The sequence below is a fragment of the Anopheles merus genome, chromosome 2L (assembly GCF_017562075.2).
Source record: "Anopheles merus strain MAF chromosome 2L, AmerM5.1, whole genome shotgun sequence".
NCBI lineage: Eukaryota > Metazoa > Arthropoda > Insecta > Diptera > Culicidae > Anopheles > Anopheles merus.
Window position 1 is genome coordinate 45767376 of NC_054083.1, and position 25221 is coordinate 45792596.

The 25221-nt window shown below is 45.8% G+C and overlaps 1 long non-coding RNA gene across 1 annotated transcript in view; it reads left to right on the forward strand.

Moving 5' to 3' along the window:
• Nucleotides 1-25221, forward strand: part of LOC121594436 — a 130991-nt gene that overhangs the window by 71073 nt on the left and 34697 nt on the right. The window contains exons 4-5 of the long non-coding RNA XR_006004972.1: nt 6362-6422; nt 25082-25146. This is a non-coding gene — a long non-coding RNA (uncharacterized LOC121594436). The remainder of the gene's footprint in view (nt 1-6361; nt 6423-25081; nt 25147-25221) is intronic.

The following is a 25221-nucleotide window of genomic DNA, read 5'->3' on the forward strand; positions in this document are numbered from 1 at the left end:
TGGGTGTGTGTATGTGTATCTCCTGCTTTTACTATCTCCTGTTAGCCGCGTTCGTTCGAACGCGTAACAAAACGCCTTCCCACCCATGCACATACTGCCACGCACGATTCGGTCGAAAGGTTGTGGCGCCGGGAAAATGAATTGGCCATATTTTAACGACCGTTTTTCACCAGCCTGACCCATTTCTCCGGATTAACCTGGAATTTTTCAACGACCGGGAGCTCCTCCCGGGGCACGGGATTTGGGAAAGCCCAGTAGCATCGCTGGGTAGTATCGTAAAAAAGCGACCTCAAAAATTATCATTTTTCAAATTCAATATCATCCTCCCTGTGCACCACATTCCCCTCAAAATAGAATGTTATAGAAGGTTGGCCACGGCCGGGAGATGGGTTGAGTAAGCGGATATTCAAGCCGACTGTCAACGATTACTTGTATTTTTTATGTGCTACAAAAAAGGAATTGTTTGGTATGAGAGTGTGTTTGTGTCATTTTTTTTATTTTCTGACCTTTTCGGTATATTTGTTTTTATTAAAATTTTAATCAACGAATCAGTTTCATCGCATGAATTGAACGAGTTAAAAAAATAAGAACAAGGATATTCCTGCTACCGGAATAAGCTCATAAATTGTGCTCATCAACCGCTTTTCCAGTGGGTTTATAGTTTTTAATGTATTCAACGACAACAAAAACGTCCCATTGGCATGATGATGAAATCATTCGAAACGAAAAAGATATAGCTTACTTTTAATTGTAGCCAGCGGGTTCGATCAATCAATTGTATTTAAAACATAAATGGATGCGTAGAATTGCGCTCGGATTGTAGAGCAGTGAAGCAAGGGAGTTGATTAATAAAAAAAAGGTTAACTTTGCTCTTGATAAAAGTGACCATTGATCATTGCAGAGGTCCATCAACGTCGGATATGTTTTATGGAAATGGGAGTGAATTAAGCTGCAGTAAGTAATGAGTTGTTTTTCAGTATCATGGTTTTATATGATTTATGTCCCTAGAATGTGTATATCTACTTCAACCTACATTATTTTTTGATTGATTGGTATATAACATAAAAGATAAGATTAATTAAGTCATGATAAGCTACCTATAAGAATGGTTAATCCGCTTGAAAATGACTACTAAGCTGAAACAACGCTCCAATTCCAGCGCAATCCCTTCACAATACAAATTGCTACTATTACTGTATTGTGGAACGCTTTAATAAAACGGATTTCGGCACCAACATCCCTGACCGATCTGATTGCCCATCGAGGGCAGATAATCAACGCCACTGATTTGTCTGCTAATGATGCTCGCCTTTGTCCCGCGGATAAGCTAATCAAAGACAGCCCGGCAGCCGTTTGTCCTTACGAAAGCCCGCAGGCAGTTGGTGTAATTTCGTAATCAAAATTCACACCCTTCCTGACATGCTTCCACTTCCCTGCCGACCATTTGATAAATTCTTCACTCCAAATCTACTCCCCTTAATAAGTGTCGCACACTGTACCAGAGCGGCTAAAAACATATTGAGGGTGGTTCCTCCGATGCAAAGGACACCGGTTTGTGTTCATCGCTGTATATCATAACACGCCAATCGTTTGCCGCAGAAATCAAGGATCGATTCGACGGGCAAAGATATGCGTTCCGGCGGTGCTCAAGGCAGAACGTCGTGTGGTAAAAGCATATCGACAAACACACACACACACACACACACACACACACACACACACACACACACACACACACACACACACACACACACACACCACACACACACACACACACACACACACACACACACACACACACACACACACACACACACACACACACACACACACACACACACACACACACACACACACACACACACACACACACACACACACACACACACACACACACACACACACACACGCACGCACAAGGCAACCAACCAACAGCAAAAAAAGGGACGCTGCAACCGAGTCCAACCCAAACTCCGAGACAGCTTATCGATTATGCAGATGAGATTCAAATCCCGGCGTCCGGTGGAATGACTCGACCGCACCGCACCGTTTCCCCGCTTCGCTCGGTTTTGCGATTTTCGGCCTTTTCGGAAGCAAATCGAACGGGTGGTAATGCAATTTAAAATCAATCGATTTAATTGCAATACAATCATATTCATTTTATTGACCCGATCACATAGCGTGCCCGCGTGCTGCTGTGTGTTGGGTGTGCGGGTGTTTGCACCTTTGCATGCCAATTTAAAATGGACTTACGGAAGTACGGCAGCAGTGCATTGCACATGCCAACTGTCGTCTATGTATGTATCCAAACATTCACCACACACGCACATAAATACACACGCTCCCCCCTCACACACACACATACACAATTGGATTAATCTACGTTCCACCGCACAGCGATCGAAGCCAGCAGTACGCAGGCCGGTGATCGTTTCCGGTGGCTGATTGCAAACGACTTGGCGACACCGCTTGGTAATTTCCTTCCGGTTCGCCCGACCGCCGCTGCTCTGCCGCACGCTCGATGAAGCCACTTTAATTGCATCAAAATGCACCATACAGCGCGCGGTGCATTCTGGCAGTGGCACTATTTTCACCTCGTACGACCAACGGCTTGTGGCGCTCGGTTAGGTCGGTTCGGCACAGCGAGACCAAGGATCGATCGGATGATTTCAAATATTAACACGTATCATAAATTGTGGTCACCTTTGGTCTGGGCTCGATGCCAAAGGTCTACGGAATGGCACCGGAGTTCCGCACTGAAAGACACACACACACACACACATTCATATACCCACAATGAGCATGTGATTAGGAGGCTATTCATGCGTATATTTATAAATTGCATTTACAATCGCAGGCAGACAGGCAGGGCAGGACATTCCTGCACGGACGCTGCCCGCTGGCCGTTCGGGTCAGATGACAATTATCCCTGGCGGTGTTTGTTCCTCGCCACGGAACTTTGACTTCTCCCGTGCGGCGGGATTGTGAAATTTGAGCTGCAAGATTAAAGCCAAGCGATTTGTGCAGCCAAACACACACGCACACGCGGCAAAACGCAGTAAACCGCACCTTCAGCGTGAGCAACGATTCGAATCCACCCTGGGGCAAACGTGACTGCCGAATGTACGAACCGAATAACATCCGGACCCAAGTAGCGGCGGACACAATCCAAATCGTCCTTCGTCCTTGGCAGCTATGCTTTGGCGGGTCGATTGGAAGCGGGTCCGTTTCTTTTCGGTCGAGTACAATCACGCTCTCGCAATGTAATTATGAACCCTTAAGCCGTTCAAATGATAAAGCAAACGCCGTATTCGTTGCATCACCAATGTGCACCACCAATTGCCTACCATTCAGGCGCACATTCGAACACACTTGCCTTGGATCTGGTTTATTCGCTTGGTGCATCAAGCTCATCCCGATATTACACACGTTAATCGTTACCGATCTAAGGCTTTGCCTAATCCCAGGAGCAACGCGGGAAACTAACCGCTGGAACCAATATCCGTCCCAATGTCCGAAGGGCATCGAAAAGCGCGCGTATTCTCAAATCAAAACCATGTTCCCCATTGCAGCGATTTGACGCAGCAACATTAGTACGCCAAGGATATTGCATATTGAAAGCAAATTTTCCCTCGCTGCATGAGATACACAAGAACAGCTATTTGTTTGCTAGAGAGCTCCAATCTCCATTGCTACTAAGAGCATTTTCCACCATGCGTTTTTCGCGACCACGGCGATGGCCCGCCGGCGCCGAGATGAAACGAATGCCTAATGAATGTCCGTTGTTTATTCGGTTGTAAATTCATTAATCCGCTGACGCTAATGCTTTATAAATAAGTGAAAATCTATTATTAATAATGCACGCGTGACAATCGAAAGCCCCGACCCTCGGTTCAATAGCCATGGCACAGAGTCGAGGTGCTTGTCTACTTTGGTGGTGGAAATTCTGACCACAGCCGGGGCTTGTACCGACATAAGCCTAGTCAACAAATGCACTGACACACACACACTCACACAAACCCACTGGGTGGGTGGGACGAAACACGATACGTTCGATATTGCACCGGATTGGCAAACAAATGCGTCCTACATGCCCGTAAGCATGTGCGTTGCGTGTTGCATACGTTGCAGGGGCATTACCGGGAAGTGCGTTTGCCGATTCGTGGTCGAGGTACGCGTGGATAATGAAATTCGCTTCGCTTTGTTGCAGCATTGCCCGCGATGTGCAGTTGTACGATGCGAAACGATGCTGCGAAGATGGAACTATGTTAGTATTAAATATCTACATTGATTTTTACAGTTGGACAAGTTCAACATTACGCCACCCTCTTAAGCGCGTGTTTGGCTGAATGTTGTGCAAGCGAACACGAACATGGGATGGTGTTTATTTCTTTTTTTTTATTAAACCCAAACAAGACTTCTAAAAGGCATCCCATCATACCGTACGGCTACTGTTACACAAAAAAAAAGTTGTGTTTTTAAGCATTCCTATGGGTTCCTTTCCACATAAGCCGGATGTTCCTCAATACGCAGGAGCAAAGGAAAAAGTAATTGTACACATAATTGATGTCGCAAACGATGGCCTCAGGTGTGCATGGGGAGGGAATTGAGGCAGGAGGGGGTTTTACTTGTCCCACCAATTAGTTGATATTTATGCTCACGTTCCAATGCACGGACAAAACATGGGCCGGGTGGCACGAGCCGTAGCTACGGAAACGCACTGTAAGGTAGTCAAAAAGCAGACAAGGGAAAATAATCCCGAAACAGGTCGTAAAGTCGTATAAATTATCATTAATTTCCTCCACATTGCACCGTACCTATCAACGGAGACGGCTGGCGACATTGGGAACACACGCCGTAACAAGATGTCCCCCCAAACAAAATAGCACCAGGCGCGCTCGCACACAGACACACACACACACACACACACACACACAAACACACGCAAGTCCTCCATCCAGTTTGGCGATCCGAAACAGGGAAACTATTCCCATAAAACATTAATGCAAATGTATAAATCCGTGCTTTTTATGTCACTTGAAGAGTTGGAGCAAATTAAGTGAGTTTACCGTGCCGCCTTTCCCCCCCCCCCCTCCCCACTCGAAAAGCAGACAGCTATGATGACATCGGCCAACGGGCAATGAAATTCCTACGATTGAAAGAGATTTCTGGTGGTGCGGAACGGTTAGCCTACCTTCCAGGCGCTGGCACCCTTTCCGCAGGCTACACGTACAGCCTCATGGCATGGTGGCGGATTATACCGATTTCTCGAGTGTTCCATGGAAGCGGGTAAGCGTCCCGTGCTCGAGGGGGGGCAGTATAATCTTGGGATGCGCAGATTTGTGTTTCAATCAAAGCGGCTCATCCATCTTTCCACGCCGTCCCCGGGCCCGGAATCGGCGAAACAAACCCTTGCCTGATGATTATCAATTTGTACTGGCGAGCCTTCGGGATAAGGGATGGCTTTTCTTAGCCTTTCCGAAGGGGGCCTCGTTTGCTACACACGTCCAGAGGGTGGGGTTCAACAGCAACCGAGGATGAATGTCTATCGTTTTCGTGTGAAATTGACTCGATCAATCTCTTAACCCCGCCGTTTTAGGTCCACCGTCCGCAGAAGTCCGGTAAAAGCGATGTGGCGCACTTTTACGGCGAGAGTTTTTCACTCAATTTGCTTGCATTGAAGCAAAGCTCTGTCTTGGGATCGATGGCTTCCGAGAAATTACTTCTGACTAGAACGCAGGAAGAACAAATGAGATAAAAAAGGAACGAAAATCAAACAGCTACCCAGCATGGACTGCCGGAGGCAATCAATGAGCATTTCATTACAACTCAATACCACTTCCCTTTTTCCTATCTAATGTCTTGGGGGCTAGTACAAAGCATCTATTAATAACGCGTAAACAAATATCCTAAGGTATGGCAAATACAGCACAATGAAACCACGACAACACCTCAGACGTTGTTCGACTTTGACACTAGAGCGTGTCCGATCAGTGCAACGAACCAAAATGCTGAATGCCTAATCGTGTGCACTCGGCTGCACACACAAAGCAAGGTGATCAATTTCGGATTTCACGCCTCTATGCTCGAACGGCCGGAGTGTTTAGTCCTTTGAACTTGCAAAATTCTTCCTCTTACTGTAAGATTGCTCTTAAAAGAATCAAAAAGAAAGATATTATGCGATATTTTAAAGAAAGAAAGCAAAATATGCTTACACTGTAGTCAGTATAACAACTGCTGAGCAACAAACCATAGATACTGCCAAGAGTTGTAAAGAACTAGTTCTGCTTAATGATATTTGCATTTCATTCCTTCCAATGTGACAATTTTTTAACTTAACTTTTTTTTCTCTATATTACAGATTCTATCCTGCATCTGTTTGAGTTTAAGTTTGAGTCTTCCAAGAGAATTCTATTCAGCAGGTTAGTAAGTATATTAAATAAACGCCGTCTATTAGCTTAACAGCAATTCCGTTCAATGCTCAATTAAATTTCAATTTAATATAATTTAAAGTGCCGTTCAGTTGATCTTAATTGTTGCTCCAGGTTCATCCAGGCACACACACACTAGTGTAAAACTTGTTAAAAGGTTACATTATTAGTTTTTGCAATTTTATAACACCATCGAATGCAACCACACAATGCTTGGTTAGTTGAATGGGAGAGCGATCAAGTCTCATCTACTTCATAGGTCTTCCAATTTCCAACATGAAAATGCCCGGAAAATGACTGATTATACGCTTCTTCTGATGCAGCTCTAATCCATTCGTTACTGTACGAGATGTTTTCTGCAAGTGTAGTCTCTCCGCAAAGCCTTTTCATCTCACCAATTAGATATTGTGTTGCTTTTCTCATTTTGTTCCCGCTCTTTTCCTTTGTATTCAACGATGCAGCAATCATAGTGAGGACGATAAATTCCCACAAAAGAAACCATCTTGCCAACGGTTTTGAATCATATTCCACTTTCTCGCTTTTCAATGGCCGTAGTACCGTCTGCTGCACGGTCCAGCATCGGTGGAATAGCATAAAATGGAAATTTGATTATTGTTATCATGCCTCGCCCTTCGGCATACCTCTTTTTGACTTGCAAGAAGAAACAGTAAAGAGAAAACGCAACCCAGAAATGCTTGGCACAACAATACCGGGTGGAGGATGAGCAATTGAGTGAAGAAAAAATGCAAACCTTAGTAAAACTTCACCACGACGGAAGATAAAAGAGTGCCCCTTACTGGCTTCTGTCCAGCCACAAGAAGGTTTGGTTGAAACATTTTAGTTTAATTTCCATCGCTGAATATCATTACGGTGAATTTATTTCCCCATATTTTGACACTCAAATGGTGAGAAGTTTCGCCTGAGTGGCCAGAGCGAATAGGTTAGCCAGCCTTCGTTAGAAGTATTGCATAATCTTTTTCAAGGGCCTTTTTCAAATTCTACCTTCCTTTTGACCGTGTGAAATATTACATTATCTTCCGCAGCGAAGCAAGAAACAAATGGACAAAGCACGAATGGAACACATTTTCAATGTCATTGTCAATTTTCCAAAGCTTCCCCTTATTGCTTGCTCCTAGACGGGTACCAAATGCCACGCAAAGTGAGTGAGTCTTCATCGATCCTAATTGAATTAGACACTCAAATCCCGAAAGCGGCGTGCCTGCTCGCTTTAAACACATTTCTATTAGTGAACACTTCACTTGAAGCATTGCAAAAAAAAAAAAAACAGTGAGTATAATCCAAGACAGGAGAAAGTTTATTTTCTCTCCCTCCTTTTTGCATTTCCCTTCATTTTCTTTCCCACATCTTTCACAGTACTGTGCGTACACGAAAACAATGGGAACACTTATTTGATGCCTAAATTAATGTGACATAACTCAATTCATTAGCATAATGTCAATCCCGAACGGGCAGGGGCGAATCTCGGTCTCGCCAGGACCTTGCAACGATCGCTCCGCTCGTTCGTCGTCGTTTCCGCTCGCGCGTCTACTATGTGTCCTTTGCACCAATAATCTGACCGATTGTCTTGTTCGAGCTCTGCTCGATTTGTTGCGAGTCTGTATCCTGAAGCGGAACAACAAAAAACAGGCGCGTAAGACTTTCCAAAGCCTAACTTCCCAAACAAAAACTAAGCAAAGATAACAGAGGGAAAAACATTACCATCCGCTATCGCATTCCATCGGGCATGCCAAACGGGGCATGATTTGTACGCTTTTATCACTTCACAATCTGGTTGGCCGTCGCCTGTAGGCATGATTCGCCTGATGCTGGTGGTTGAACGGCGCTTCTCCGTTCCAAATACACGCTCGCTCGATTTGTGCCGGAAGTTTCGAGAGAGAGAGAGAGAGAGATACACAAACACACATACACACAGAGGCGTGATTGGAAATTTCAGCTCGGGCATATTCTTTCTTCTGCCACCTCTCGTTTGCGGAAGTTGTCCCTAGCGGAGGGCCGTCACTGGTTTAAAATACGTTTCATCATTTGCATTTTGTTGCCCTTTCCCTTTGCTTTACCTCCGGCAGGAATGTCGTCGTTGTTTGCTGGTGTAAGAAAATAAATCGAGCTTTCCTGCTTGTGCAGCGGAGGCTTATCAAATGATCCGCAGACGCACACCCACACACATACACACAAAGAAAGACAGGACATCGGCACAATTCCAAGGACAATTTGTTGGAAAAACCATTTTCTGAGCGTCATTGTGAGCGCCATTGCCCGTCCGAAACGGCGGCCGGGGAATAATGCCCCTCACCCGGAAGGGAACATTCTCGTGGGAGCGGACATACCGAGTGCGTGCGGGGATGGCCGATGAAAACAGCAGCACGGGATGTCGTGTATACACGACAGATGAGCGACAGTGCCTGGCGGTGTAGTGCCAGCTTGAAGTTGTTTTGTTGTCCCGCTGCGCCGTTTCGGGGAAGAAAATGCAAATTAATGATGTTGTTTATTTGCGGATGACTGTGCTCATAATCGAGTTAGCTGCCGGGGTGACAGCCCTCCCCTGGAAGGGGGAGGGGAGGCTGGCCAATGCGTATAATGGGGGCAGCCGGAAAAGGGAGGGAATGCAAATTTTGTCCCGGTTTTGGTGTGCGTGTGGGTTGCCAGTGAGGGGAAACACAATGGAAGGCTTTTTAAAGTTATATCCTTCAATTTTATGCCCACTTTCTTTGCCGCTGCTTTCTGGTAGAAATGAACGAAATGAGAAAATGGGAAGATGGCAAAGGCGGGGGAATAAATCCAACGCTGCAATTTCCCTGATGACATAATGTGCTGCCTGTGAGTGGATAAAGTATTAAAGATGACACAAACTGTCTGCTGCTGAGTCAGAATTAAAATTCTTGGTTGAAAGATGAGACAAGAAGACGGGTAGAAAGCATCATGTTTTATTGCTCTCCTTATCATTTTGAACTCCAGCTTGACTCAATGTGTCTGTTTTTTTTTTGCATTTATTCACTCAAAATGCAAAATAATTCTACACTTATTTTGTCCATCTTTTAATCCAGTGCGAGTAAGAAATGAATCCTAATGCACATAACAAAAGATATTGAACCTCTTCTTCGTTTTATACCTCTCCATCTCTCAAACATTCAAGAAGGTCCGACCGTTTACTCAAACAAAAAGCTCAACTCAACTACTTCCCCCGCAGTGTGTTGGTGTGTGGTTTCAGGCAAGTAAAGAGCTTCCGCTCCATATTGAACCACTAGAAGAAACTTTGGACCAACCGCATCTGCTTCACGAACTTGTAGAGCGTTTCCCTGGTCCTGCTTCGATCATCTTAAACCCCTTAGATCCCGCTATTCCTCACCCCCAATTTTTTGCGTAATGACCAGAACCATCCGAAGCGGAAAGTGACTTTGACAGAAAGACAAACACGCTCGAGCGTCACTTTTTCTCCATTCACCGATCGCCCGAGGTGGAAGATGTCTGCGCTCGCCCGGATGCAAGTACCAACTTTGCCAACCCTTGCTTCCTCCGTCTGCCAAAAGGTCCGCTGCCGTCCATCGCGGCAAGCTGACGACAAATTGCCGTTTTGACGATGCATAAAATGAGAATTGATTTGCGACACGAGTGCAGTAGCAGTGTGCTGGCTGCTGGTGTGTAAAGTGCAAGCATAAATTTCCCTCTCGTGTCGGCACCGTCCGTCCCAGGGAGGGTGGGATGGTGTTGTTGCGGGCACCAAATGTGCTCGAAAGCGTAAAATGGCTGGGAAAACTCTAACCCACGAGCTGGGTGATTTCGTGCGGAATTCAACCCATGAACCGCTTGGAAGGCGTAGATGTCATTGGACCTGGACACCACCGCTCGGGTAGTTTATAGTACGGAGAGAGATAGAGATAGTTAAAGAGAGAGAGAGAGAGAGAGAGAGAGAGGGAGAGAGAGAGAGAGTGGATAAACCTACTGCAAGATGTCCGTACGAACGGGAATAACGGGAGAACTTCCAACACGAAGCGGATGAGTTCTTGCGTCAAGCCAAGCAGAGACATTTATTTAATTTCCCTTCCAGTTTCTTGTCCGGATGTCGGTGGGCGTCCAGTGTGTGTGTGTGTGTGTGTTTGTCTGGTGCCACTAGAAGATGCTTTGGAAGATTCTTTGCCGACTTATGAAGCGCGCACTGCTATGGCGCGTATGGAAAAAAGGGCAGAAATATCGATTGAATGTCATTGCCCTTTCTGAAAGACGTCATAAAAAGACTCGTTTGGTGACGTTTTGTGGACATAATGCTATGCGTACTGTAATTGTAGTGCCTTAAGAAGCACTTCAAAAGAGCATCCTCAATGTGAATGCTTCTAAGAGACGTCTGATGAAGGATAGCATTGGAATTTCGCCCGCAGTGTTATTAATAGTTTTGCCTAGCTCGACCTTTCCACCTGCGAAACCCACACCCAGCAACCTATTTTATAAATGGACACTTCTACCCAGGTGTCAGTGTGCGTCCTATTATATTGCTGCCCCCCAAAAAAAAAAGGTTTACATCAAATTCCATGTCTCGTTTTTGCGTGCTGCCTAGTAAAACGAATTGCCATTCGTGCCCTGCTGTGCGGCACTGTAAAACAGCATCCTCCGTCATGCTTTCAGCAGAGGGAACGTGTCAACCCAACCCGACGGCACGGCACAGTTGTTTGCATTCTTTGTGTTGGCTACCTAAGGTCCTCATTTGTCTTTGGCGCGCACCGACTCTAATGATACTGCTCTCCTGCCGTACGCCATCCTTGACGGTGGAGGCCCCAAGGATGCCTGCAGTTTTCCGGGAATATATGTCGCAAAGAAAACTCCCTCACTCGCACACACACACATACGTGGGTGGAAACAAATTGCTGTATGTGCTTCTGTCGGCGGGACGTCGGCAAAAGCTTGAATAATAAAATAAAAATAAAATGGAACGTTTTTTTCCCAGTACGCTTTCGGGTGCAGAGAAGACGAAAAAAACCAAACACGTGACGTAAAAGGCATGATCCATTCAACACAGTAGCGTTCCACACACACACACACGAATGGTATTAAAGCTAATCTAAACACACATTCCTCTAGCAAAAGCAGCGAAGCAGTATGTCGTCCTCCATCATGCCCTACACACCCTTGTCTTGGGCTGGTGGCTTGCATAAGAGTAATGCCGTTCGGAAAATGGGCGTCAACGCAACGACGGACGGAGGGCCGGTTAGGGGCAGGAAACCAAATCATGAGCATCGTACCGGGCCGTTCACCATGTCTGCCTGCCTTTATAGTTAGCTGCTGATCCACTTGCCAGCAGAAAGAAAACTCAACATTCATCTTCGTCCCGTTCGCCCCGCTCGGCGGTGGATGTTGCGGCGTGCCCGGGACGTACGTACGGAACGTGTCGCAAACCTTTTTCTCGCATTGCCACGCTTGCATGGTAAGACGCTCGCGTTGAGCTGCTTCTTATTTTGCTGGTGCATGCTGTAGCTGCTGTACGAGCCCCGGCTACGGGTGCGGATAAGGCGAGCGAAATTGGTAAACGATGGGCGAGTGTGTAACGACGTCACTTGTCATCTTTCCGGGCGACTAAATTCTAAAGCCCAAAAGAAACTGGCACCCTTTTGCGAGCTGGTGTGATGCGATGCAGGAGGGTGAGGGGGCAGAATACGAACGTAAGCAAGGATGAAATCGTTTTTTTGTTATACGTTTTACTGTTTTTTTTTTGCAGCTTTTTCACGAGCATGCTTGATGCTCCTGCTTCTCTTGAAAGGCAGCGGTTTTGTGGTTTGTACGACAAGTAAACAGTGCAGAAAAAGCTCCACCATTTTCAATTTAAAGAAAACTACTAACAAAATGGAAAGCAATATTCCCTTTTTTGGAGGAAAAAAAAATCTCCTCACAAGCAGGAAATGACGAATGCCTTCTGTTCCCGTTCACAGCACCACCGCCGCCATGGAAATGTGATGCACAGAGATATCGCACCGCTCGCCCCGCACGTAATGCATGATAAATGTACCGTAAATTGAAACACCCAACCCAACCACCCGGTAGGGCAGAGAGAGTTTGAGATGTGTTGGATTAGTTTTGCGCTTCACTTGTGCCGACTGCACAAAATAACCCAGTTCCCTTGCTCCATGGAGTCACCGAACAACGGTAAATTTCAACGCGCCACCAAAACCCAATATTGCCCGCTGCCGGATCTGTCGGTGACATCTTCCAAACGCTTTCCTGCCCGCCACAATGAACCCATCAAAAGTGAAGCGAAGTGTGGTGGTCACAACAAAAAGTAGACAAACACACACACACACACACAAAACGACACGACCGACGCCACGACGCTAGATCGATTTCCGGTCACCCGGTGTCGGTTCATCATTACATCCCGCTGGCTTACGCTGGTTGGGGGCGTTTGCCCTTACCGCTGGACGGACAGACCTCCTGCTTTGAGCTCTGCTTCGAAGGCGTCCGTGGCGTCGAGCGTCCATCTCCAGCTGGGAATGAAATGACGTGAAACAATCGTCCAACTGTCAATCTTATCCCCCGGTTTCTTTGCCAGTTCATTTTCCAATGGGTGAAAAGCGACGAACTGCGGGAAACGATCTCATGGCTGAAGTAAGCTCCCGAAGTACGGACACGAACGTCCCGAAATGGAAAGAAGAGCTCAGGGTTCGATGTGTTAACGGTGCAAACTTGGGGTGGGTTTGTTCTCTCCTCATCTTTGGCGGAAAAATCGCGCGGAATAGGTTTTTTGTTCCTTTCCTCTCCAGATTTATGACCATCGGACATTCTACCCCCGCGGGTGATGGGTTCACAATTTCGAGTGAATCTCACCTCACCGACCGGCCGACCCTTGCTTACCCAAACTCGTCGTACGAAGTTTGCTGCCAGATTGGTTTATTACATTGCCTACGATTTCCGATGACAAGCGTTCATCCTCAGTCGGCCGTAACGACGGTGCCTTTTGTTTCTCGTCCCATTTTCCCGGCCCCGATCTGGACACAGTATCGGTAGTAGAAAAAGAAGAAGAAGAAGGAAAACCCTCCCAGGCACATAAAAACATCGTCTCCAAGCGCCTTTTCAAAGGATAAGCACAGTTACTGTGCTCTGTGCAGGAAACCGTACCAGTGGTTTTCCAACTTCCTATTTCCGCTGGTGGGAATGGGTGGTTTCTTTTTTGGGTTTTTTTTTTTTGTAGCATTCCTCTCCCGGATGCTTGTTTCTCGTTCGCTCCACACCGTTCCATTGTTTTCGCCCACAACGAAACCGAAACGGGAAAATTTGGATTCCGACTCATCGCGCGCTCCACAATCAATGCGAGTGCAAAAAAAAACGCGCGCGCACACGCCCAAGATGGCGCCTATACCCGCAAGGGGGATGGATTTCAAATCTCGTTTAGCACACGGACGGGGGAAGTGTGTGTGTTTTTTTTTTATCTTCCTCTACTCTTGTGGTCGTCTGCCTGCTTGATCTTTTGTTTTCATTTCACCAGAACTCTATGTGACTCTCTCTCTCTCTCTCTCTCTCTCTCTCTCTCTCTCTCTCTCTCTCTCTCTCTCTCTCTCTCTCTCTCTCTGTGTGTTTGTGAATGTTCATTTTACGACTATCCTCCTTGCGGTTAGATTTAGGTCGGTATCGTGTTTACTGTTGGGAAAAATGGTCCACTTTTCTGCCACTTCTTTGCCTTCGCTTTCAGCCGAAGCATTTATTCCGTATTGAAGAGCGCACGGTAAAAGATCGGATACAATCAACGTAATCTGGTGAAACGAGCTGCTGCTGCTGCTGTGTGCGGTGCAGGAAGTGGTTGTGGAACTGACAAAAAGATGATAGCCAAAAGAGCTGAAGCGAACAATTCACGGGAAAAACAGATTTTCTTTGTTTTTACTACTACGGTTTGGGCTTCTTTTTTTTTGTAAACGAAGGGTGAAAGTGAGCTGCCGAAAAGAAATGGATTCGCTGGGATTTGGAGAGTAAATGATGGAGTGAAAAGAGAAAGCAATAAAGTTGGTGCTGCGAACTCACGTTTCCTTTAATGTGTGCATTTAAAAATTTGGACTAAAAGTCTCTTTTAGTCATCTTTAAATAAAAATGCACAAGAATGAATTTTAAATATATTTTAAACCTTATATATCAAGTAAGAGATGACCTTAAATTGATGAAATCAGGTTCGGTTTTTTTCGCCTACCACACACATCCTTTTGAGTTTTTCTTTGCCTTGTCTTTGCCTGTGCCGCTCGCGATACAAATCGTTTGACTTTTCCCCTGCAAAAAAAAACAATAACTCAAAACACTCTCCACCCTAAAGCATGCTTTACTGCTCGACTTTGGGCGGAAATATAAAATAATTCAAAAGTACTACAAATCGTAAAGTAAATTTAAACAAATCACTAGCAAACAGCCTCCCCGCCCTCACTCCGTAGCGAAAACAAATCCCATAAAACCAAACCAGCAAATCACCACTTACGGTAGATTAAGCTCCACTTTCACGTGGGAAAATGATAATAAAACCGGTGCCAAACAAACCAAGGAAGAAGAACAAAAAAAACCTTGATCCTTAATTCAAACAGCAAACTCGGCGCTATGTATTGTACGCTGTGCGTAGTGGTCTGCGCCTCGGTACGAATTATCTTCACTTCCGACAGCGAATTATGCTCATTTCCTGGCAGCCTCCATTATAGGGATGAAAATAAAAATATTAATCACACCGTGCGCACTCAAACGACTGTTGCTACGGTGACGATGCTGATAGCAGCGCTGCGGACGCTGTGGGAAAAAAGTGCAATTTTCCTTTAGATTTTATCCCGAATAAAAGCTTGGGTTTGTTTTTTTTTGTCCAGGAAACACAAACCATAATAAAACAGAGAGAGAGAGAGAGAGAGAGAGAGAGAGAGAGAGAGAGAAAAGAGGAACAGATCCTTCACAATAAAAACTTCACCCGGGCGCTTTCACAGGCACAAGATGGATGTAAACGAAAACAACAACCAAAAGCACAATTCTTTATTGCCTTTCAAACCCCAGTTACTAGCGCCAAACAATAATCCCAAGCAATTGCCAACCGCCGGACCGCAGGACTGCTATCTATTTGAGGCCAGAGGTCAGCATCAAACCGTCACCGACACCCGACAAATGGACTCGAAATCCGTCCGGTGTTGCTGTTGAAACACCCCCGAAAAACTCTCCCCGCAATCTGTTTGCTGTGGCCGCGGTAGAAAACCAAGCGATGAAACAAATTGTTCCAACGTTAACCTTTAATTTTCCCCACCGGACTGTGGGTCTTTTTTTTTGGTTGCTGTGTTCCGCTTTTGTTCTGGGACTGAGACACAACATGAAAGCGTTTGTGTTGGTGGTGCTTTTCCCGTTGTTTTGATGGTTCCCTTGATGTCGTCACCATTCCGTGCGCCCATAAAGCTAACGACTGCCTAACCGACCGCCGGCTCAGCGTACAACTCGCAAGTGCAATGAATTTTCATGATCATGTACCTTTCCCCATCTGAAGGCACCGACTCCTTACCGACCGTTGGCGAATGGCAGGGAAACTCTTTTCTCCAGCGCTCCTTAACTCCCTCGCCCATTGCCAGATAAGATAATGCGTGTACCGTTAAAGAGAAAAGAACCATCGATGGAGGGGTGTCACGGCTTTCTCTCCCTTTTTTGGAAGGGTGTTAAAAAATACAGGTCACAATTATGACGGTAACTTTGTGCCACACAAACGATAGCTGCTGGCTGCTTTTTTAAAGCACCTCAACAACCACACATTGGGGTGGAATGTGTGTGTGTGTACCGGAGGGAAAAATAATTGTAATCAGTACGGAAAAGCCTACACCGCATCTTCTTCCGCGGAACCCGGGGTACTTTGCTGGCTGGCGGTGACGATGGAGTACATTTTCCCGTACCGTTTTTTTCATACCGGCGCGGTCGGAAGTCACTGCCAGGCCACGCGTTAAGTGGCGAACTCGGCTCGAAAGGTTAAGGTAATATTTTTACGACACACTGTTTGTTTTTTTACGACGTGCTCGGTGCTTGCGCCAAGGATGCGCGAGGAGCTTTTCTTCTGCCGGTGTGAGTTTGGTTAAATAATGGTTGCTCCCCCCCCTCACCGAAACTGGTTCCGTGCCGAAACGAGCTTCCTTCCGGGAAGTAATTTTTCATTCGCAACTTCGCCGTGGTAGCGTTTTGGCACGTGGCGGTGGGAGAGTGATAAAAATTTCATGTGATAATAATTTCTTAGGGCAGCTGTTTTATCTCCCTTCCCATGTGGGGTTTGCTGCGATTCTGTATTGCCGATGGATTCAATCTAACACTCAATGAGGCTTGGATTTGGATTAAATAATGCAAAACAGGTTTGCAGCAACAATTGAAAGATTTCAGAAAATTTCTTGCAAAATTTGTGGATCCAAATTAAATTAATGACATTAGAACCTAATAAATATGTTTTCTCAACTTAAGTTTAGCGATAATATTTAGCTTATGTAGTGTTAAATAAAAAAACAAAGCCGATATTTCCCTTCATTATTTGATAAACCATCAACGAACAGTTTTCGGTCCCTTGCTTTTTGGTTTGAAGCGAAACGCCTAAATGTATGCAATACTACATACAATCTTTAGTAGAGCTACATTTGCCTTGATAATGGCACATTTATCCTCGAAATTCTACTCAATTTTCAAGTTCTTAGAAAAATTTTATTAAATAGTATACAATAATCTAACTTATTCAAAAACATTTACGATAACCGACATTTCAAAAGCGAACTTTTTTTCCAATGTTCAAACCCATTCTTCCGGTTGTCTAAATTCCACTTCAAGCGCCTATTGAATCAAACCATGCGCCAACAACCGATCGATCAAAAGTGTTATGCCAACCGGCGTAGAAAAATCCACCTTCATCCACCCCACCTCCGTGCAATTCCCAACCGCTTACCCACTTAATTGCCCGCGGCACTGTGCCGCACAACGAGCGCCAAACCAAACTGGGTAAATACTGCCACCTGCGCTTGGTCCGACAATGGGCACCGCGGTGGAACTTTCTACAAAACACGGCACACTCATACACACACTGCGTGTCGTGATGGATGTGCTGTTTTCCGACTGAGTTAGCTGCCGCACGCTAAGCCGGTACCGGGGGTTTGTGGACCCAGTTCCATTGCTCGACTCACAGCTCGCTCGACTTTTCCTGCCATTCCTGTACCGTTCAACCATTTCCTTCCCAAACACCAACGAGTGAAGCAGTTAGCGCGAATCACCAGCGGCTCCGTTGGTGTGTGTGTGTGTGTGTGCAATGAAATAAATGGCCTCAGTAGCGGTGTTAGGCACGCAGAATTGCGTCCAGGATTAACGCGAGCAAGCTCCGCAGCGAGCGATACAAAACGAAAGTAGAAGAGGGGCGATGACAAAAAAACAGACGAACGAACTCATAACATGAGACCGTTCATTTGTGACGTAGTTGGGTGGGAAGCTGAGCCTTCTACAAATGGCACACACACACACACACACACACACACAGTATGGTGGCAAATAGTCAGCTCTTCAGGTACGGACGACGTTGGCGATGGAACAGAACAGAGCGGCATTCCAGGTGGTGCCCGAGCATCCCGAGGTACGTGTCGGTGTGATTAATGCAAATGTACGAAGTATTTGTGACTGTCGTCGACCGTTTAGCGATGTTTCGGCTGCTGTGAAGCGGTAGCTCCGAGTGTTGTTGGCACTTTTTTTGTGGGTTTGAGTTAGGCCAGCTTACCGGTACGGTGGTCCAAAATCTCGCCCCAATTTCGAAACGAATTCATGGCAACAGGTGATGTTTTCTCTTCAAACAACTACCTTGGAGCTGAATTTGAGTGCAGCAAGAAGAGCGGACAGAAATATGTTTTTTTTGTTTTTTTTTCTTGCCATTTAAAATGGTTTAAAATGAAATTTGTTCAGAAGTAAAAACACACCTTGTACTCCTTGGTGTCCCACATTTCAAACGTACGTATTTAAGAGGATTACAGCAACAGGCACTTATTTCTGCTGAAGCTAGTAACCTAGTTACCGATACAGCCAATCAGATTAAAATAGAGTCCTCCTCAGTTGTGAGAGAAGCAAATCACTTCATTATACGTGCCTGCAATGGTCTTTTTAGGACGACCATGAATGAATTAAACGTTTCCCGCGAAACACTTCTCTCTTTTTGCGTCGCAATGCTCAGTATAGAATATTTGTAAAATGTGGCGCGTGTCTTACCTTCCCCAGAACATACAAACACACTCACAAAAATCTGTTTCACTTTCAAGCTGAAACTGCTTTTACGGCGAAAAACTCAAAGGAAAAGTAAAACCGCCCATCCTAGCGAATAAACGCCACTCGCTGCCAAATGTCCTTTCGCATCCACACCATTGATTGGTACAACAACTTCAAACACAACTACCATCGTCCCATCACCGCGCACCACACCGGAACCATTAGCCAGGTTGAAGAGGGCACTAGCAACCATCATACTGGCCACCACCAACCACCACCGGCAGCTATTTACTGATCTCCCGAACAAATAAACAAACGGAAAGCGAAAAAGTGCTGACAGGCAGCGTCACCGAGTGCTTGTCTTTATCGTTTTGTCCGTGTGCAGTGCGTCGTGAGTTCATCTAACCCTCCCCAGGGGTTGGAGGTGGGAGCCAAGCACACCAACCCAACGATTTGACGTTCGTTGACGGAGCCCGACCAGCAACGATAAAACACTCTGCAACGCAACAACAGCAGACAAAAAAAAACGCTGGAAGATGTAGGACCGTACGGTGTGCGCCTTCAGGTACCTTCGGGCTATTTGAATCAAGCATTCGCCCCGACCGGCTGAAACCTGTCGCTCAAAAACTCATCCGAGCTGGTTTCGCTTGTGTGTACAAAACACCCCCATCGCTCCCACGGTAACCCACCGTAGGGCGGCTGACTGCTCCCTTTTGTCAATCTCCCTGCGGAACGATACGAGGTGCTGCGGTGGGCTGTCAAATGGCAGCGAACGGTGCACGGCCAAATAAGTGAGTGAAAGGTGTAAATAAATAAAGGGAAAGAACAACTCCTACAAGAAATGGGTCCCCCGTTGGTGCGCACACAAACACACACTCACACCCACATGGGCCCACAAACAGCCGTGGGCTATCGGTCCCAGGAGACGCATGACCACCGTGATTCGGTCACACACACACACTGTAGGGCAGTAACGGTTGGAACGGTTGTTGTGCAGTGTGTAGGACAAGATGAAACAGCACTTCAAAAGCCTGCCCTCAGCAGCACAAGTGAACACGTAGGCACAATGCCCAGCGACTGTTGGTACTTTTTTCCCCCTTTTGCTTCGAAACGAGGGTTCGACAGGAGGTCAAAAAACGTACCGTAACCTATGGGTACAGCGGCACACAACCCAAGGACGACAAGAAACGAGGCTGCCATTCGTTACTAGCTGCTCCTAGCGGCAAAGATTTTTCACTCAAAATTAAGCACACCTTTGGGAGCTGAGGTTTTTGCTTTCCGTGCCGTCTTAAACCTTTCTTACACAGTATTGTGTATCCCGCTTTTGCTTAAGGAATAAGTAGACATGGTGGGATCGGTACAGGCATAAACGGAGAAACGTTAAAGTTCGAGTTCATGGCTGTCGTGAACTTATCTCGACTAACTGCTCGGTACAGCTCGAAGCTGCACACACACACAACGATTCCTGTGAGTGACGTGAGTCACATGAGAGAAACGAGGAGTCTCTTTCTTCGTGCTATCTGCCACATCAGCATTAATAGTGAGCATGTTCGTTGGAAGAGGTTAAAGCGTACACTTTTTTGTAGGAAGGGATTATTGTACACAGGTAGTGGAATCATTTTTTTTGCTTCAAGAAAAAGCGATGAATGATCGTTTTTCGGCATTGTGTTGGAAGCAGATGGGTTGAGGTTGCTTCCTTTGCATGCTTTCTTGGGCAATTGTTAGCGATATCACTAGACAGTTACATTTTCAGGAATATTTTTTGCCAATTTGAGCGCTTGTTTCGTGGTTTTAAACAAATAACTACAAATAATGCAGAGTATCTTGTGACATTCAGAGGGGTTGTGATAATGGTTGCATACCTTGCAGGCGTTTGCCGTTGAACATATAGCCTGCAAGGTATGCAACCTATAATACTAATTTTCCTTATTGTTTTTAGAGAAATGTAGAAAAGAATATTCACACGAATATCCTTCGTCCACTTCGAATGTAACCATAACACGTCTGAAAAGTTTCGCTCTGTTCACGTTTGTCTGCATGTTATTAAAATTCTGGGTCTGGGCTTTCCACGATAAACCGTACCATGGTTTCAAAAATCAAAACTTTGTTTCCCATAGCCCATGCGGAAAAAGTTGAAATTGTGGCGAATATTTGCATATTATCGAAGCGGCACTTCATTTAATTAGCCAGCCAGATTAATTTGGAACGTCTGCTGTTGTTCTTATGTAAAGCCAAGCAATAACAGCTAAGGCAACAATCCAGCCCGTTCATTACCAACGTCCAGCCATATGCATTCTCAACGCTCAAATCTCTTTTAATCTTGAAGCAAATCTTTTACCTTCCTAAGCCGACCACACCCGGGACCTAGAACGCTCCAGTATATCCAGGGAAACAGCATTAGCCCGGTTGCTCCATATGGTACGCTTGAAAGTGGCCAAAAATACCAGTTAGCATTGCTCGTGCTCGTCTCTGCCCAGTCTCCCCACGGAAGCAAACCGAAGCCTGCATACTCGGTGTTTGGGTGTCTCGTGGCAACAACACATCCTCTCATGCTCCAACGATTGCCTTAATTTAATGAAAATTTTATGAAAATTAACAAACAATTAAGTTTATGCATGACAAAGTTTCCAGCAGTTTGCACACAACACCCGGACCCCGGGCAGGTGGTTTTTCGCCGGCAACGATATGCGCCTCCTGTCTTGGCCTTCTCGGTTCTCCCGCTCCACTAGATGGTTTGACCCGGCGGGACGTCTGTTTTTCCCGTCTGGAAGCAAACGCTCCCAGAACAGAAGTGTGTTTGGCTGCTTTTGGCTGCTAAAATTTACCGACCAACTTTTTCACCACATCCACTCAACCGCATCTATCCCCTTTGGCTGGTCGGCTTTATGTGTACCGTGAAAAAAGAGAGCACACACAGCCCATTGCCTGGCAGGAGCAGATAGCACGTGTCACCCAGAGTAGCGTAAAATGTGGCATCCGATAGCGTACCGATGGGCACACTTCCGAGGTGCACGTCTAATCACGACCAACGCTCTAATCATGCACAAATTGCGCAAAGCACTGTGCGTCATAATTCACGCTTCAAAATGACGGAACTATCTTCCGCCTCTTTCCACCGGCAGTGTTCGCATTTGGACGCAAAATGTGCACCACGGTACAAAATTGTAACCATTATCCGTTCATTATCCGTGTTGCACTATCTCAGACAGTTTCGGCCGTGCAGTATGCGTTACTACCTCCGATCGCTCGCGTACATCACTCGCGTAATCGCTGTCCAGCGGTACAGTGTGGCTATCGCGTATCGCGATATGGATAAACCGCAACAGCTAGCCCGCGTTAGAGCACACATTGTATGCTAGAAAGGTTTGGCTGAGCTGATTGACTCGCTGGCTTTAAAGGCCTCTCCCTGGGTCAAACGCGATAGTAATAATACTATTGATGACATTCGTTTGATGATGGTCGTCCGTTGTGCGCCTGGACGTGCTGCAATTGTAGCACGTTGAAACTACCTTTCAGGCGCGATGCAGCAAAGTGCAAGTGGAAGTGAATGTTTTGGAATTTGAGTTTGATATTAATATTAATGGCATTGCAATGCTGTGCTAATGCATAATTATAACAACAAGATAACTAGCCGCACAGTTGGGATGTAAATTATGTGTTGGCAGGACACACAACACTACTATCAGTGGCGAATGTACTCAAATGTAACTCACTGATCGCATAAAATTTCTGTTTGTATTGATGAGGAAAACATCGATGTAATAATTTTTAATCATTTTTGCTTTGTTTTTTAATATTTGATTTGCTTATTTGCTATTTGTATAAGTGTCGCTGTAACTGAATTCAAATCCTTTATGCAAGAACCATTTTTTGTAATCCAAGTTTAATCCAAACCATTCCCAGCGCTTTCGTTCTTTCCATCACGTGTCAATCGAAAAGTCTATCCGGAATTCCTCATCCCGATGAGTGAACCCATTATTAATGATCCTTGTCAGGTATGATATTATCATCCGTTTTTAGCCCGCTTTCCCTCTCTCTCTCTCTCTCTCTCTCTCTCTTCTCTTCTCACCCAACTCTTAATCTACCCTCCACAAGGGTACCACAAACATTGCCCTCGGAAATGATTTCGTAACCAGCCAGCACGCGCTCTCGCAACGCACAAGAACGCAAGCATCCGGCGTACAAACAAACCGGAACAAGCAAACAACCGGCTCCGCTCCCGTGCCAGATCCATTTCCCGAAAAACTTCATCGACCAAATCGAAAGGCCCCCTGCCAAAACCCATCCGTACACACAAATTGAAACTGATGAAATCTATTGATTAGAACATTCTTTTGGGATGAAAAACTTCCCAGCATCCCTTCCCTCGATTTCGTGCGTGTGTAGCAGCACCCAACGATTTCGGTTGATTGCAATCGCAATCGCACCCGAGTGTGTGAGCAAATTCCTGAGCAACGGGTGGCGGACATGTACGAGGAAGCGAGCAAGAATGGGAATTGAAAATGGAAAAAGTTTGCAGCATATTTAAACTTTCAAAGGATTAAAAACATATTCTCATTCCACCTTGCCTGCCCTTATTCCCCCAGTTCGAATCCTTCGCCCACCACTGCTCCAACAACCTTCAGATGGGGTGGGCGAGTAAAGTTTATTTCGGGTCACGATTACGATATCATCTTGTGCAGCCTTTCCACTTTCGAGCCGTATCGGACCGATCGACGAAAACGAACCGTTTGTCAGCTATTCGGCGTGAAGCACGTGAATGGAAACCGCAATATAATGCCGCCTCCCGTTTAGACGAAGGGTGCGGATTGAAGGCAACCATTCCGAATGATGCCTTCCACCGTGATGTACACCGCTCCGGCAAGACGGCTTCCAATCAAGCGAGATTAACAGTAAAGGATTAAGCATTAATTCTTCACTTTTGAGACCGAAAGCGGTCCGTGGGGCACGCATTACGATTTTTCTTGCTGTGTAATCTTGCGTGTAAACAACAAAAAGAAGCAAGTCTAGCGTAATGCCAGCGGTTTTCTCTTATCTTTTTCCGCAAACCGGGAGCTGTTCATGCATGGCTAAGCGTAATTATTTAGCATGGTAACCAATTTGCCCTTCGCTGCGCAAGCGGTAGAATGAAACAAACCGCTACAAAAACCACAACGGCATACTTTACGATAAACGAACCTCAACGCTCCTGCGAAACGAAATCGTAATCAACCAAATGGCTGTTGAAAAGTTGCTCCATGCAAGAGTTTCAGCGGAGTTCAACCCGGCAATAGACATAAGGGGTAAAAAAAACTGCACCTTGCCAAAAAGTTTCCCACAAATCACAGACACTCACAGACACACCCAAAAACACGTGTACTACGGTAAGTACTGTGTGGGTAGTGGTATGTGTGAGTGTGTGGCATTATTTTTGATGAAGGCTAAATAGCTCACTTCGCCCGCTCGTGTGTAAAACTTTTCGCTCCCTGCGCTCGTTGAACTGATTTCGCACCAACATTTGCACCTTCACGTTTGTCCCGTTGCTCCGGAAACGCACTGGAACGGCGCAATCTTCTCTCATTAATCTCCTAAATAAATCATAAATCTCCCACGTGAGGGATAAGCTCTTAGCATGTGTGCCTGTGCCTAGGTGTGTGTGTATGTGTGTGCCCGGAATGATGAATGCGTCCCGAAATCGAGTACAGCACGTTTCTGTCACTAAGAAAGCAACCGCCATCCATCGTACATGATTTCGCTCAGCTCTCCCCACCCTATCCGGTGCAGGTATGGCCATGAAACGCTACGGCCCCGCTACTCCCCGTTGTCCCCGGAAACACTCCACAAGCCGCAGGCATCGCTTTTAATCCTATTAAATGGCGAATCTGTATAATGTGTCTGTAAGTATATTATCATTTCATGAATTAGTGATCACTTTACGCCCGTGGCACGGTATGCGACGGTATGTGCCGTGGCGAGACCACGTTGATGTGTGCGTGACTCTCGCTTTTCCCTGGCATTAGCGCGCGGCTCGCCATGCTCGCCAAGTGGAAGAAATGGCATGCTGTTGGTTGGTGTTTGCTTCGTTTTTTTTTTACTCTCCCCCGCAAAAATAGCTTCTTGGAACGGTCGCCAATTTATTATCCAATTTCGGTGACGGGCGCTGTAAAGCGAGGCTTCAAGGTTTGTGTTTCTTTTCTTCTTCTTCGTTGTTGCAAAGCTCGTATTGTTTGGGTGTGTGTGTATGGGTAGGCATGGCAATCAAGATCAATTGACGGTGATTGAAAAGATTTGTAAAATGGTAAAAAATAGGCACTTCAATTTTTCGGCTTATTTATCTTCCTATCGTGTACGCTGCTGTGCTAGAGCGATTGCTCTCAGTTACGGCTCCAGTGCCCCAGACAGGCAATGGGAAACAATTTCAATGATTAACTTTTGTGTGTATTTTGTTTTGCGTTTTCTTTTCACAGCGTCCTTCGGTGGGGAAGATTAATTTTACAGACTACTTCGCGAGATGGGAGACGCCAAAAATATGGTAAGTTTTGTTACGAAATATGAAAAATAAAACCAACACTCTTTTTTTAGTGTTTCAAGCTGATGCGATGTATTA